This window comes from Anolis carolinensis, chromosome 2 (genome assembly GCF_035594765.1).
Source record: "Anolis carolinensis isolate JA03-04 chromosome 2, rAnoCar3.1.pri, whole genome shotgun sequence".
NCBI lineage: Eukaryota > Metazoa > Chordata > Lepidosauria > Squamata > Dactyloidae > Anolis > Anolis carolinensis.
Window position 1 is genome coordinate 46,719,506 of NC_085842.1, and position 15,053 is coordinate 46,734,558.

Below are 15,053 nucleotides of genomic sequence, written 5' to 3' on the forward strand. Positions count from 1 at the left end.
CTATATTGACTAATAGAGACGTTTCAGAAATCTAACCTTTCAAGAGCAATCTGTTCGGCAGCGACTGCATGACACTAGAGAGCAGCAGCTATCACAACGCTTCACAACAATCAGCTGAAAATGGATAGGCCAAAAAGAGATAATTATGCATTAAGGAGGGAGGTGTGGGTGTTTTTCTCCCAGTGCTGCAGGGAAAAAAGGCATTCAGGGTGAAGAGCTAACTTTTACAGCATCTTAAGTAGAATTGTTATTATTGTTATTCTTTTACCCAAGTCGAATCTTTCTGGGTACTTCTGCTGGGCAGGCTATGTATGACGGGACCTGTATATTTTTGCACACACATACACACAGTGTGGATAAACACACACACACAATTTAAACAGGAGTTTATTAAAATTATCAGTGTGCCTGGCCTATGCAGGGAACTGCCCCCGCCCCTTCTAAACAAAGCAAAAGGAAATGAATCATGTACTGGGGAATGATAAGATGTTAAAACATATCACAAGCACAGATGAATCTATTATATTCCTCAGATCAATGTTTCCCAAATAAGGAGTTTTATCAGCCTGTTGTTAAGGCTGCCGCACAAATATTTCTGAACTTGGTAGCTGTGAAACACTTGGGACATTTGCAGTGCCAGTGAATTTGGATAATTAATGCAGACAAGCTTCCAAAGTTCAAATGTTCAAACAGGAATACTTTTTTTTTTGTTTTAAGAATTAAACACACACTCACACCCCAAAATTATGGACTTTTTCTGCCTTTTAAAACAGCCACAGAGCTATATCAGAAATCTATTTTCACCCAGTCAACTTGATTCTTAAAAAATTAGAAAGGTTCAGCTCTTTTGAATATTATTTACAAAGAAGAATAAAACTGGCTTTAAAAAAAGATTATATAGTTATTTCACAATCACCTAACTGAAAAAGGAAGACCTTCTTATTGCCGTTAACTGTCAGAAATATACATTTGCTTGCAACAACCAAGAATGCCAAACAAACAGTTCCACACTTGGAGGGTGGATTAGGATTGGAGTTATATATAACAGACAAAAGACTAACAACTTGTAACCTGATAATTCAGTGGGATTTGAAATGGACTGCTTTCTCGTTCTTGAAGTGTTTTTGTGCTAGATAACAAATTAAAAGAGTGCTTAGTCCTAGGCATTAAAAGGGGCATCCACTAACCCCTCCTTATGAATATTTAACAATGGACTGTAGGCATCTCTTCTAAGACCCTAAATCTGCCAAAAAGAGCTTCCATCAATGAGCAAAATCGAGCTTCTTAAATCAATAAGAGCAAGAGATAAGATCTGCATATCTAAAACATGAAACCTGATTGTAAATTGCAAATATCACTTAGGTTGCATTGTAAACTGCACATATTTTTTAAAACAAAGAGGAGAAAGTAGTCATGCTTAGGGCTAATAGGAGATAATAATAACTGGTTATTTCATATCTTTAGAGGCTGCAAGTGGTTGAGAGGAGTCGTCAAATGTTGGGAGGAAGAGAGGAAGACTGTTTAGTTAGAGCATTTCCACTTGCAGTTGTTCTTTCTCCTCCTGTGTGCAAGCTGAGCTTCTTATATTAAGGATCACATCATTTTCTGGTGGCAAACAAATGAGTAGCTTGCATTTTGGAATACTGTATATAGTATTGCCATGGGAATGGGCTTTGCAACTCTTGGTCTCCATGTTATGGAGAGGGAGAGTAAGTAATCCAAATTCAGAAAGATGACTTGTAGTAGTCACAACGGACTGAAATAGAGAAATCTCTCTTTCCCCCCTCCTCTTAAAGCACAAACAGTATGGCTGAGTAACCTCAGCATGGCACTCTCTCTCTACCTAAACAACATCACAGGGATTTTGCAAAGATTTTTTTAAAACTACAGTAGAGTCTCACTAATCCAACATAAACAGGCAGGCAGAACGTTGGATAAGTAAATATGTTGGATAATAAGGAGGGATTAAAGAAAAGCCTATTAAACATCAAATTAGGTTATGATTTTACAAATTAAGCACCAAAACATCATGTTATACAACAAATTTGACAGAAAAAGTAGTTCAATACGCAGTAATGCTATGTAGTAATTTCTGTATTTACGAATTTAGCACCAAAATATCACGATGCTTTGGAAACATTGACTACAAAATTGCGTTGGATAATCCAGAACGTTGGATAAATGAGACTCTACTGTATTTAATCTATAAGGTAAAGGTAAAGGTTTCCCCTTGACATTAAGTCTAGTCATGTCCGACTCTGGGGTATGTGTGTGTGCTCATCTCCAGTTCTAAGCCAAAAAGCCAGTGTTGTTTGTATATGCCTCCAAGGTCAAGTGGCCGGCATGTCTGCATGGAGCGCTGTCGCTGTGGTACCTATTGATCTACTCACATTTGCATATTTTCAAAATGCTAGATTGGCAGAAGCTGGGGCTAACAGCGGGAGCTCAGCCCGCTCCCCGGAATCGAACCGTCAACCTTTTGGACAGCAAGTTCAGCAGCTCAGCGGTTTAATCTACTGCGCCACCAGGGCCCACAGTTTACTCTATATATTCATGTAAAATTATTTAAAAATTAGTCAAGAAATTAACACGCAAAATTCGGGTCAATGTAATTATTCCTACCAAAAAAGAAACCATCTCTTTAGAGGGGTGAAAGGTATGAATTTAGGCTATCAAGAATTTAGTCTAGCTTGGGAGAATCCAAAAGAAGCATCAACCCCCTTAACTCGATCCTTCTGGCCCCAGAAGCTGTCTTTGACTTGTATATGAGGTTAACTTATACATTAGTATTCTACACGACAAAGAAATGGGCAGACCAGGGTTTAAAACACAATGAAGCACAGAACAATCTGAAGGAAGTCTTGGAAGATCATAAGGATGTCAGTTTGAAAATGGGACAAACGGTGTGCATATGGAAGTTTTTCTCAAACATCCTTAAATTAAAGAAAGGGGTGGGGGGAGTTCCAGCAAAAATGAAAGCTGTACTTACTGATGGACAATGCATGTGACCTCTTAAACAAAGTGGGACCAATTTATCTCAGTGACTTTCTTCATCCTTCTTCCAAATTATAATAGCAAAAAATCACCAGGGGTATGAGTTCAGATTAATTTTATATAAAGACCTGTCAGCAACTGAGGGTGCATATTTTTCAGAGGTGGTGTAACTTTTTCTTTATTTCAGCTGGATTTAGGTGATGAGCCCGGGGGGTGGGGGTGGGGGGTAGTTTTAATAATTCTAATTGTCCTTTTGATGTTGATGTTGACGCATTTCCCAGCCTTTGTGATGCAGCAAGCCATAAATCAAATTTGGACTGCCATTGTAGGAACTGAGGACACTATAAACAGAGCGGGAAATTCCTTGTTTGTTGGTCTTTTTGTTTTCTCAGTACTTCTCTTGTTTCAATACTTCTGCATCACTTGTTCATGGTTCAAGATAGACTGCCCTGCCTTGCCAGCCAATTCTGAATTGCCTCTTGGAGATGGATCAAGAAATGTACATTGTGCAAAATTGGTTTCTTTTCCTACACATACAAAGCAGAGACACTCATGTATCTTCCCCAACCCTCAACCATGGCAACATGGCTGAGAGAATAGAGTGGCAAAAGATCCATGTTTGGATAGCCTAAAAGAAGCACTGATGCCCTCTATTCTCTTCACCATGGCACCACATCTGGCCCTTTTGAATGTCTAGGTGGGGAAATGATGGCAGCGGCTGGGGCAGCTGGCTTCATGCGGCAGCACTGATGCTTTCCTCTCTCCATGGAATGACTCTCAATTTATCTATGAGTTATATCAACATTGGGAGCCCCCAGTTAAACCACTGAGCTGCTGAACTTGTGGGCCGAAAGGTTGCAGGTTCGAATCCGGGGAGTGGAGTGAGCACCTGCTGTTAGCCCCAGCTTCTGCCAACCTAGCAGTTTGAAAACATGCAAATGTGGGTAGATCAATAGGTACCACTCCGGCAGGAAGGTAATGGCGCTCCACGCAGTCATGTTGGCCACATAACCTTAGAGGTGTCTATGGACAACGCTGGTTCTTCGGATTTGAAATGGAGATGAGCACCAATCCCCAGAGTCGGACATGACTGGACTTCATGTCAGGGAAAAACCTTTACCTAATCTTTACTCATATCAACTTTAATAATTTTGACCATCCCCAAAAAAACTGCCTTTGAATTATACATGAGAGCAAGTTATATATGAGTACATTCATAGGAGGATAAAATCTTATTAATTGCAAGCTCGTCTCCCTTTGTATACCTACATTTCAAAATGCCAGTTACACCCCACATTATTTCCTCTTCTACTACAACACTGATTTTTTTCATGTTATGTGTAAGTGAAATTGCTGTATCCATTTTTATTGCTTAGATTAGCATAATCTTCTGTTTTGTCAGTACTATTTACAGGTTTATCCCAATAGTGTGCGGAATTAACATAATCTAAAATCAGACGTGGCAAGTATTCATAATGTGGCCAAGACTCAGCTTCAACCTGTCCATGTTGATTTCTGTTATTCTTGTTGTTTTTGTTGTTATTTGCAACTACCAATTCTTGCCACTTATTATGACCTGACATAACCAGGTTTCATCAAGGTTGTATATCCTTAGCTGCACAATTCTATCTTTTTCTACATTTTTAATGCAGATCTAGTGTCAAAATCGTGATAATATATTTGAATAATTATTTTTAGCTGTTAAAATCATCCACTACTATGATAACTGGCTGTGATGTAATGTAGATGAGCAGGGTGATCAATTCACAACATTTCTTTTTAATATAACTAGCATTTCATAAAAAGAACAGCGGATATAATATAATATAACATAATATGTGATCATATGTTGAACATGAGCCAGCAGTGTGATGCTGTAGCAAAGAAGGCGAATGCTATTTTAACCTGCATTAATAGAAGCCTACATTTCAAGTCCCCTGATAGCGCAGTGGATTAAACCGCTGAGTTGCTGAACTTGGTGATCGAAGGTCGGAGGTTCAAATCCGAGGAGCGGGGTGAGCTCCTGCTGTTAGCCTCAGCTTCTGCCAACCTAGCAGTTCGAAAACATGCAAATGTAAGTAGAACAATAGGTACCGCTTAGGCGGGAAGGTAATGATGCTCCATGCTGTCATGCCAGCCACATGACTTTGGAGGTGTCTACGCACAACGTGGGCTCTTTGGCTTACGGAGATGAGCACCAACCCCTAGAGTTGGAAACGACTAGCCTTAATGTCAAGGGAAAACCTTTACCTACCTACATTCAAGTCAAGGGAAATAATAGTCTCACTAAATTCTGAGCTGGTCAGACCTCATCTGGAATAGTGCATCCAGTTTTAGGTGCCTCATTTTAACAAGGATATAGACAAACTGGAGCATGTTCAAATAAGTGAAGTGAGGATAGTTAGAAGTATGAACAGCACACCATATTAGGCAAGATTGAAACAGGTAGCCATGTTCAGCTTGATAAAGAGAAGATGAAAAGGGAAGACATGACTGTACTATTAAAGTACTTCAAGGGCTGCCATAAAGAGTAGGATGCAGCCCTGTTTGCTGCCCTCCCAGAGAGTAAGACCAAGTCTAATGGTTTGAATTTACAGGAAAGGAGATTTTCATTGAACGTTAGAAGAAATTTCTTGATAGTAAAAATGGTTCAGCAATGGAACCAATTGCCTAGAGAGGGGTGGGGTTTCCATCTCTAAACGTCTTCAAAAAGAGGCCGGGGATGTATTAGTTGGAGATATTGCATTGAACATCTATTGCCCATGACGCTCCTTCCAACTTTATGAGTTTATGACTCAACATCTCAAGAGTGAGACACTTACTCTCCTATCAAATCTACAGTTAATATTCACATAAAAATGAACAGAATAAATGTCTCTCTCTCATACACACACACACACACACACAGAATATGTATACAGTAGTTAAAACACTTTTACAAATCTGATGACAGATGTGTAACATCTAGTAGTAATTAGACAAGGCAATCTATCCTTATGCATTCAAGTGGCCTTGGGGGCATTCCAAATGTTGGATAATCCACATTTTCGTAATTTATTTAAATAAAAACAGACTAAGTTGCAGCTACATTGCCACCAAAATAATAGTTTAGGTAATGAAAAGACAAATAACTTAATGTTCCAGTCAGTATTCATTTTGTGAAATGGTAGGAATATGGGTTTGGTGAACTGATCACTGCCTAGTTTATTGATTTATGTCTACTCCATGTACCTTAACATTTCAGTAAATCCAAAATAAATTTACTGAAATATGTACAGCCATGGTGTACCCAACGGTCACTACTTCAGGCCTAACAAATGTCTTGTTCTAAACCACCAATAACAGAATAACAAAATCGAACAATGACTGCCCCTTGCCAAGAAGCCTTAGAAACTCACCACCACCTGACGATGCCAGCATTTTGTACTTGAAGCACCCCTATTTTAAGGGCTCCCAGAGCTGGCTAATTAAGACACAAGAACACCTGATCAACTCCATAACATCATCCAACAATGACCAGTGAAAGAGGCTGTGAGAGTTCACACACCATAGGGAATACTTTGAATACACAACCAGAAGAACAAACAGAAGAGATGTCTGTGATGTGGTCTTTGGGAGTCTCCTGATGCCCAATCTAGCCACTGTCTAACCTGTTTCATTGTACACAGAACTTCTGTACGACCTAAATAAACTGATATTTGATGGGGGTTTTAATCTATTTTAATCTATTGACTGTTTAACTGTGTTCTATGTTTAGATGTCAATCATGTTTATGTGAGTTATTATTTTTATAGATAGGATTATGTCTATGATGATGCTGTTTTTTATTGTATGTTATGTTTTTGTTTTTTACATGTTGTGTGCCGCTTTGAATCCTGATCTGGAGAAAAGTGTGATAGAAATAAATAATCCCTATGGCTGAGTTGAGAACAGCCGGATGCCAGAGAAGAAAAGAGGGAAACCTTGCCTCTGTTTATGTACTGTCTGTCTTTGTCAATTGTATAACTGCACTGAATGTTTGCTATATATGTATCTGTAATCCGCTCTGAGTCCCTTCGGGGAGACAGAGTGGAATATAAATAAAGTATATTTTCTTAGTTATTATTATTTTCCAGCATGACCTTTGTGACCTCAGTTGGCCCAGACAGGAAGACTGCAGAACATCAGGGCAGGTGATACACCAACAATGCCTCTGATCAATCTCTTTGGTCCATCCTAAGATAAAGATCCTTCATAGTGGTCCTAGGGCAGATGTGTTTCATTGCTAGGGAAACAGAATACTTATGAATGACGGTGCATTTCTTCCACTGGGTCTTCCAGCTGAGATTGGTGTTGTGTTGAGTAACTGGTCATGAAATCCTGGGACATGCCTATTTTTGTCAAGCTCTGCTATCCACGTCTCCATAATGAAAACTAAATCCTCCCTTCCACTAACAACTAAGATACACCACTTTATTTGCAGGGTGCCACATTAAATTCTCAGCGACTGGGGCCCTAAATAAGTACACTTGTCTTATTTAAGCACTCCCCTCCAATCAAAGTACATCAAGTATGAACTAGAGAACAGGATTCTGGTTCATGATTTGGGGTGGGGGGATAAACAAAATCAGAATCTTGTCTAATTCACGACTGAAATTATAGAAATAGATCAAAATGATAGCAGCACAAGAAGGTAATCAAGGCATATAGGAGAATATTTTATTTGCATGAGGTTTAATATAACAACTGAAAATCCATGGTCCATGAAGGATACAAAGGATGATGCCATACCATTTAGACTACAGATGAGCACAATATAGAATGCAGACAGATACAAATCTCTGATGTTTCCACGTATTGAGCTATAATCTTATTCTACAAGTAATACAGGTGGGAGAATATAGTTCCAAGCAGTGGGTCTTCTTGTTGTTGTTCCTTTATTTACGGATTGGTGCCTTCTTTTATCATGGCCTTTCCTTTCTGGAGGGACAAATTGTAACAAAGCCCCCAAGAATCTTGTCTAATTCACTAATTGTTTTTTCCGAACAAAAAATCGGAATGGATATCTGTAATGTAAGAATCTCTCTACTATCTATCTATATGCCTGGCTTCTGTAACTATAATTGACATGTCTGTACTCTATCCATGGGGCACTGAAGCAGTTAACTCTCTATTAATTTTATTTATGTCCACATTATGATCAAGTTGTCATTAAAATAAGTGTGGGGTTGTTATTTATACTCAATGCACATTCGACTTAAAAGGTGACAGAAATGTCTTCTGATACTGCATGAGGAGGGATTTACGTTTCTTTTTAATACAACATTTTTATAATGGCAGTGTTACCAGCTAATTTCTATATGCACAGCAGGAAGTGTCAACATTCAGGTGAGTGATGAAGATGATAGCATAAAAGCTCTGGAAGAAGCTTCAAAATTATTGTTCCTCTCAGCACATACAGTTATTAATAATGAATCAAATATGTAACTAAATATGTATATAATTGCACCTGACATGTTCTTATCATAAATGACAACAACATTTTGGCCTATCTTTTTATATTTGACCAATCCTAGAAAATTCCAGTTTTTAGCCTAAACTTTAATGAAGCTAGGTGTTGAATCCTACCACTAAAATAGCTTCAGCGCCATGGATAGTGCTGTTAAATCTTGGATTAAGGTTGCATCTACAATGCAGAATTTAATATAGTTTGACACCACTTTAACTGTCTTAGCTCAATGCTATGGAACCTTGGAAACTGTAGTTTCGTGAGGCACCAGAATTCTTTGGCATAGAAGGCTTAAGACAGTGGTTTTCAACCTGTGGGTTCCCAGATGTTTTGGCCTCCAACTCCCAGAAATCCTAACAGCTGGTAACCTGGCTGGGATTTCTGGGAGTTGAAGGCCAAAATTCCTAGGGTCCCACAGGTTGAGAACCACTGGCATAAGACTACAGCTCCCATGATTCCATAGCATTGAGCCATTGAAATTAAAGTGGTGTCAAACTGCATTAATTCTTTAATGGTAATGCATCCTTAGTTAATGAATGAACCTTTTCCTTAATCAACTGTAAATTTATTTTCCAACAGAAGGAAAGTTCTGATTCAGCTACTTTATCATGCATGCTTAAACTGAATGCAGATATCTAGGTATTTATATCATAGTACTTTAACATATATAAAGATAGCCTAAATTATTATTGTGAGATCATTAGCAGTTCTAGCATCAGACTTTGTGATAACCTAGATGTAATAACATCAAGCTTCTTATCCATTTTAGAAGGCCATGCAGCTTTTCCAACTCCAGTAGCTCATCCTCTTTCTAGTAACATACAGGTATTTTGTGCCAATCTACAAAGTCTGATTTCCAGCACAGATACCATTGTTCTATTGGTGCACAACCATTTAATTCTGCCTGGTTTACTTTTAGCCATTAAAGAAATCGGCATATAGTGATACACATTCTGTTGAAACTAGGCTGACTGGGTGCAGGGAAATAATATGTACAGTAGAGTCTCACTTATCCAAGCCTCGCTTATCCAAGCTTCTGGATTATCCAAGCCATTTTTGTAGTCAATGTTTTCAATATATCGTGATATTTTGGTGCTAAATTTGTAAATACAGTAATTACAACATAACATTACTGCGTATTGAACTACTTTTTCTGTCAAATTTGTTGTATAACATGATGTTTTGGTGCTTAATTTGTAAAATCATAACCTAATTTGATGTTTAATAGGCTTTTCCTTAATCTCTCCTTATTATCCAAGATATTCACTTATCCAAGCTTCTGCCGGCCCGTTTAGCTTGGATAAGTGAGACTCTACTGTATCTAAATGTGTTGTCAGGAGAGAATACTGTATCTAAATGCTTAACACTTTCCTGTTTAATGTGTTGTTGAAGGCTTTCATGGCCAGAATCACTGGGTTGTTGTATGGCCATGTTCCAGACTCATTCTCTCTTGATGTTCTGCCCACGTCTATGGCAGGGATCCTCAGAGGTTGAGGGGTTTGTTGGAAACTAAGTAAGTGAGGTTTATATATCTGTGGAATGTCCAGGGTGGGGGAAGGAACTCTTGTCTGCTTGAGGTACTTGTGAATGTTGCAATTTGCCATCTTGATTAGCATTTTATTGCGCCGCAGTTTCAAGGCCTGGCTGGTAGCTGCCTGGGGGAATCCTTTGTTGTGTGGTGTTAGCTGGCCCTGATTCTTGTCTGGAATTCCCCTGCTTTTTAAGTCTTGCTCTTTATTTACTGTTCTGATTTTAGAGTTTTTCAATACTGGTAGCCAGATTTTGTTCATTTTTATGGTTTATTCTTTTCTGTTGAAATTGTCCACTGGGCTCTACATGCCAATGGATACTCCACCACAAACATCAGAAGAGCTGCAAGACCAAGAACATGCCACGAGAGTAAAGACAAAGATGCACCCAGAGGAAAAGTGTTCTTACCATACATCAAAGGAACCACTGACCGTATAAGGAAGCTGATGAAGAAACACAACATATGAACAATCTACAGACCCACGAAGAAAATCCAACAGATGCTACGTTCAGCAAAGGACAAGAGGGATCCAGGAGTCTACCGTATACCATGCAGATGTGGACAAGTCTACATAGGGACCACCAAACGTAGCGCCTAAACACGAATCAAGGAACATGAAAGGTACTGTAGACTAATTCAGCCTGAGAAGTCAGCCATAGCAGAGCACTTGATGAACCAACCTGGACACAGCATATGATTTGAGAACACAGAAATGCTGGACCACTCTAATAATTACCATGTCAGATTACACAGAGAAATCATTGAAATCCACAAGCATGTGGACAATTTCAACAGAAAGGAGGAAACCATGAAAATGAACAAAGAGGACCTTGTACAGTAAGTACATCACCAAGAAAGCTCTCTTACCAGTATTAACTAACAGATCTTAATGGCAGACCAGCATGTATGGTCTCTGACAAAATAATGTCATGGCAGATACAGAAATGCATATGTGGCCCCATAAACAATTTGGGATCCAAAGATATAAAGGTTAAAAGATATAATCTTCATTTAGAATTGGGTCTGGAACTATAACCAGTGTAGGTGGTACAGTATTAGTGTAATATGATTTGGCAATTTAATTCAATGGCTCTCAATTTTGTTCCCAATTTTGTTTCCAACCTATTTTTCTTCCGGAACTTCTGTATAGCAGGAGGTTGGACTAAATGGGCCATGTGGTCTCTTCCAGTCCTAAAATTCCATGAGTCTATGGAATGCTTTCGTAGCTGCTCAGACTTGGTCTCTTCCTGGCCCTGTCCAGATATCAGTTGGATGTCAAGGGAATCCAGAAATGTAAGGTTTTGAGGTGAAGTTAAGGCCAAACACAATTTCTTATTTGTCTCCACGTCTTTCTGACTTATGGTAACCCTATGATGAACCTATCCATGGGGTTTTGTTGCAACATTTGTTCAGAAGGAATTTGCCATTGGCCTTCTCTGAAAGGTTATGATTTGCTCACTAGGTTTCGTGGCCAAGTGGAGAACCCTAGCTAGGACCTGATTATTCCAGCCACCAACAGCTATAAGTTTCTTAGGGCCCGTGCACACAGCCCTATATTCCAGAATATCAAGGCAGAAAAATCCCCCAATATCTGCTTTGAAATTGGTTATCTGTGCCCACACTGCCATATATTCCAGTTCAAAAGCAGAAAATGTGGGATTTTATTCAGCTATGTGGAAAGGGCCCTAGTCCCCTGTATTCTAGCCACGAATAGACCAAACCTATTAGCCCAACCATCAGTTTGCTATAACCAGGATCCCTACCACGGATGAAAAGCCTAGTTTCTTGGGACCTTGGCATACATACTCCCATGATGATTATTTGCTTGCACCTTTTGATACCAGAATTCCTTGAGTTTGGGTACTAAGTTCAGCCAAGCTCTTTCTCTGATGCTGCAGATCCTCTAGTGCCTCAAGGTCCTTGGTGGAAGATAGGCCTTGTATATGCTTATATACTGAAAATTTCTGAGGTAGCACTGTGTTCATGAAGGATATGGGGACTTCAGACTTTGTGATATTGGGGTCTTCATATGAGAATAGTGAGGAGTCATTCTGGTTCAAATCTAGGTTGGGCATGAGAGGACATTTCCCTGTCATTCTGCCTATAAAGCCCTAAACTGTTCCGGTCCCGGTTATCTGTCCAAACATAACTTCCCTTATGAACCACCTCAAAGATTAAGATCATCCAGGGAGGCCCTACTCTCGGTCCCACCCGTTTCGTAAGCATGGCTGGTGGGGATGAGAGACAGGGCCTTCTCAGTGGTAGCTTATCGGCTGTTGAATCCCCTCTCTAGCGACATTAGATCAGCCCCCTCCCTCCTAACCTTCAGAAGGAAAGTAAAAACCTGGCTCTGGCATCAGGCCTTTGGAGAAAAGAACAGTGCAATAACAGATCTGGAATATCTGTAATGACTACGGAACAGCCTTAGACTACGATTTCTGGATGGTGTGATTTTATTATTGAATGTAATTTTAATGTTTAATATGTATTAATTTGTAATTCAATTTATTTTAGCTTATGTTTTGTATGTGTTTTAAGGCATTGAATAATTGCCATATGTAAACCGCTTTGAGCCCCCTTCGGGGTAGAGAAAAGTGGGGTGTAAATAGGATAAATAAATAAATTCACATAATAATGAGGGAAACAAAGGCTTTATTGGTCATGGTAGGGGTGCAGTGGGCTGTTATATCGATCCAATCAATATGAATCAGTTTGCCTTACCCCTGTTTATATCTCCACTAGTCCCAAGTCACAGTAAAAAAAAAAAAAAAAAAAACTAGCTGAGCCAGTGCAGACAAAAAGTATATATTTCAACACTGATTTTTTTACTTCCTTTTTAAACTGCTTTCCATGTGATCGCATCTACTAAGTAACATGGAATTTACTACTCTTTTTCCAGGATTTATTTAAAACCTTGTGTGCTAGAAACTTGGTTTCCTTTTTTAAATGAAACCTACACTCTTTTGGTTAACCAGCAACTGGAAACCAGGTTCCCAATAAATGCAATGACACAGAAAGGTCCCTGCCCTTAAAGAGGACAGCAGTTTGACAAACATTGCCATCTACTGGTTACTTTGCTTACATTTACTAAGCTGCCTCATCTAACAAGTGAGCAGAAACAAAAATGTTTTATGTAATTAACGAATAAGTGAAAGGGATAAATGGTAGCTGCATTAAACAGAAATAGATAAAGAAATTATCCAGGGAAATAAGAAGCCTTTTAATGTAAAAGTGTGCATTAGTCTATTATATGGGCTCTCTTGAACACAGCATGGAAGTGCCAAACTATATATATTAGCTTGTCTAGGAGAACAACCGGTATAACTGCTGGGCATCTTTCTGTCGTTTCTCACTCTCCTGGGAATGTATGTCGGCATATTTTCAATAAAACACCTTCTTAGCAGTAATGGGCCACAGTTCTCATTTCAGTGGTCCCCAAGGTTTCATGATACAGTATATTTTTAGCTGACTTGTTCAAATTCACCTCTAGCATTTTAAAACTATTTAAAATACATAGCTATATAAAAAAGCGCCCCCACATTTGTTAATGCATGAGGAAAAAAAATTCACAAGAACAATTAATTCTCCTAAACGAGAGAGAATTGGTGTTGTTCCACTATAAATGTTAGTGATATAGATAGATGAGGTCAGGTAAAGACAAACACAGATACTATAGTGTAATGCGTTACTTGTGACACAAATAGGGAGCAGCAGTTTCAAGGGAGCATCTTGAGACTTCTACATTTCTATGAAAGTTAATGGGTGTCACAATAACTAAAGCTCCATATTACTGTTACTAAAATGTGTATTCCTAGGTGGCAATGAGAAGCAAGGGAGTCTAAATCCATAATGCAATGCACTACTCCTTAGAATAATTCCATTAACTTCCACAGGACTTCTACAGGCTAACAGCTCTGAGATTATCTTCTCTTAACACCTATCGACTGTTATTTTTGCCAAGAAATCCCAATAGAGAACATATATTTGATACGGAATAAAATTGCCTCCTTACAGGTATGCTACTCAGGAGAACCTTTTAAACACTCACTACCTGTGTGATTACATTTGATCCAACCATTGCTCTGTAAAATTAGAAATGCTGAAACTTCTCAGGACATCCTCAATTCTAAAGACGGGACATTGTAAATGGGAGAAACTGGTCATTCACACTAGATCTCCACCACCATGTGATGCATGACATTTTGGGGCTACCACTACTCTTTGGCATCAACTCTTTAGTTAATTATAGTAGTCAACCATTAACTCTTTAGTATTCCATGCATGAAGAGGTCGACTGTGAGAGAATGAAGTGAATGAAGTCACAAAGGGAAAGACGAAACGAAATGACTTATCCATGTGCCTTATCAAAATACACAATATAAACACAACACACAGTATACATCTAGTCCAAATAAAAATAAAAATATACATATACAAAAGGAAAAGGTGGGAGAGGCCAACTGGTAGCCACAAAAGGAAAGACAAAAACTTTCATCTTAGGATTCCTGAGATGTCCAAGAAAGAGGATGGCCATAGTAAAGAAACGTATTTTAGAGAGGACAATCTAAAGCCCCCATTAACAGAAAGTAGTAAGGAGTAGTAATAATAAAAATGATTAAATTTGCTAGAAAACAGTTTCTAACATAATATATGTAAGGAAAAATACAGTGTAAAGTGAATCTTCCTTACCCTGAAAAATTTCCTTTTTAATCGTTTTACACCTTTAAGATGTAATAGTTTGGAAAAGTCCTGGGGTATAATTATATATCTTGACTTGGCACATTAACAGCTATTCCCTTCATTTACTGATTTCTTTTTACTGGTCAATTTACTATTTTACTATGCTGTGCTTACCGGCCTATTTCACAGGATCACCATTTTCATGAAACAGATGAGCTGAAGAGAGAATAGCAGAATCCTGCTTGAAATCTTAGCAAGGGGCTGGAAAATAGAAAACAGCTGCCTGTAAGCATGTAAGAAATATATCTACCTACCTACTTATATTGAAAAATAGTGTGGAGAAAATGTATCTATAAAGAA

At 38.6% G+C, this 15,053-nt stretch overlaps 1 protein-coding gene across 18 annotated transcripts in view; it reads right to left on the reverse strand.

Moving 5' to 3' along the window:
* foxp1 (forkhead box P1) overlaps nucleotides 1-15,053 on the reverse strand; it is a 702,210-nt gene that overhangs the window by 147,301 nt on the left and 539,856 nt on the right. Inside the window, exon 1 of one of the 18 annotated variants that reach the window (XM_008105383.3) lies at nucleotides 37-747. The exons of the other annotated variants lie outside the window; for them this stretch is intronic. The gene's annotated coding sequence lies outside the window, so the exon portion shown is untranslated. Of the gene's footprint in view, nucleotides 1-36; nucleotides 748-15,053 lie in introns of those variants that run through there. 18 annotated transcript variants of the gene reach the window in all.